At 50.0% G+C, this 2,092-nt stretch overlaps 1 pseudogene; it reads right to left on the reverse strand.

The window, feature by feature from the left end:
- Window positions 1–558: 558 nt before the first annotated feature.
- Window positions 559–1,365, reverse strand: LOC110548170 (actin-related protein 2/3 complex subunit 1A-like; annotated as a pseudogene).
- Window positions 1,366–2,092: the final 727 nt, after the last annotated feature.

Here is a 2,092-nt window from a genome sequence, read left to right on the forward strand (position 1 = left end):
TGATGCACATGAGGAGATCAGAGGACAATTTGTAGGAGTTAGGCTTCTCCTCTTACTGTGTGGGTTCTGGAGACTGGAGTCCTGTCAGGCTTGACAGCAAGTAAGTGCCTTTACCCACTGAGCTGTTTCGATGACCCTTTCTTGCCTTTTCTTTCTGGAGAGCTCCTAGAGTTATGGGCCCCTTCATGCTGCCCAGATCATTTGTTTGTTTGTTTGTTTGTTTGTTTGTTTGTTTTCAAATAGGTTTTTTTTTAAAGCAGACAATGTATATGGTCCCCTTGCCCTTTAAGTTAATGTGACAGTCTTCCATAATAAACTACTTAAAGAGAAACTTTGGTCAAAAAAAATGGAATGAGATGGCAAAACAAAATGAAATGAAACAAAACAAAACAAAACAAAAAACCCACTGCTGTCTTTAAAACCCACACTTCACCCACAGCATTCACAGGAACGCACGCTAGTTGCTCGATAGGGGTGACAGCATCTCCATGGGCTGGCGACTCTCGGCAGCATGCAGAGGGCACAGTGTGCTCAGCCCCGCCTCTCACGCTGGATGCTTCACATTATCCAGAGGCCCTGGATGGCCTTGAAACCCCGAATTGTCATGGTTCCGCCAATGCCAGTGGTGCAAACTTTGCGACGGTCTTGCTTGTCAACCTCATGAATAGACACTTGAGTAATGCTGTCCTGGTGCCGCGTCTTCAAGGCTGGGTGGCCGTCCTCACTCGTGGCCCTCTTGTCCAGGGTGTGGAAGTGTTCCAGAGCAAACGTGTTGTGCTGGATGCTGTGTTTTGGGAAGTCTAGCTTGGACACGATGGTCAAGCAGCAATGGTCATAGTAGTTACAGAGAACTGAGCAGTAGTTGTGGCTGGCAGATGGATGATACACTCAGCAGTGGCAGGAGGTTCGTTTTCAGAGTTGAAACCTGCACTCTTTTTGAGGCTTCAATGATGGATATGTTGCTGTCATGGCTGACCCAGGCCCGGTGGCTTTCACTGGCAGAGAAGCTGATCTCGTCCACCCAGCTGCCGGTGCCCCTGACACCAAATTCAGACATCAGCTGACCAAAAGGCAGCTTGCTGCCCCAGGGAGTACTGGCTGGCTTCTCATCCTCATCTTTGATGTAGCAAATACACTCTGCACTTGAAGTCACATGAGTCTGCAGCCAGCAAGCCGTTGCTGGGATGCCAGTCCAAGCTGAGGACTGTGGAGCGAATCGGCTTCTTCATGTACTTGCTCACCGACCAGTCATTTTCAGACTCATGATGAGCCAGGCTCCACATCAAACTTGTTCCCAAGTGGGGACCGCTTCGCAAAAGTGGCTGCATGCTAAATCCTCGGGATCACCAGGCCTGCCCAGCTCATTTCTGATGGGAGCCTGCATGGGGATTTCTAAGGTTAGTTCTGATGCACTGAGGTCATGTGAAAACTGTGTATTTGGAGAGCTGAGAGCCAATCAAGGAGCAGCTTAGCAAAGAAGGGAGTTTTAGGTAAGACCCTGCTAGGACTCTGGACCTCAGCTAGACCTCAGCTACACCTCAGCGTTTGGGAGGCTTTCAGGCTTGCACAGCCTTGAGCCCTGCCCCACAGCTGGTGGCTGATCAGCAGGTGTGGATCTGGCCTCTCCAGGGTATGGCCTTGAGAAACAAAGGAGGCTGGTCTCAGACTGTGCATGAACAACTATAAAGGGGACCGAAAGGGATGCTCATGAAGAGCCCTTGGTGCCCACTAAATGCAAGAATGATGGCAGGACCTCAGGCAGCAGAGGAAAAGGAACAGCCATGCTTCCTCAGGTCTCATTGTGTTTTGGGAGAGAGAGCTGAAACACGGGCTGGGGTCAGGATGGCAAAGAAAAGCTTAAGCGTTTGGCACAGGCATTGAGTTCATATTTCATGAGGATCCTCTCCCATCTGCTTACAGGCCTGTAAATGAGACTCTGGGGTCTGGGACACTTCTAGTTTCAGGTGAAGGCCACCAAGGCCCAGGAAGTTGGTGTGGGGTTGCTCAAATCTTAAGTGCTAGGTGGGAAATCTGAGAGGTGCAGTGGCCAGGCTTGTGCCTCCAAAGCTTGATGCAAGAGAACTAAAAGCTA

Source organism: Meriones unguiculatus, chromosome 16, assembly GCF_030254825.1.
Source record: "Meriones unguiculatus strain TT.TT164.6M chromosome 16, Bangor_MerUng_6.1, whole genome shotgun sequence".
Taxonomy (NCBI): Eukaryota; Metazoa; Chordata; class Mammalia; order Rodentia; family Muridae; genus Meriones; species Meriones unguiculatus.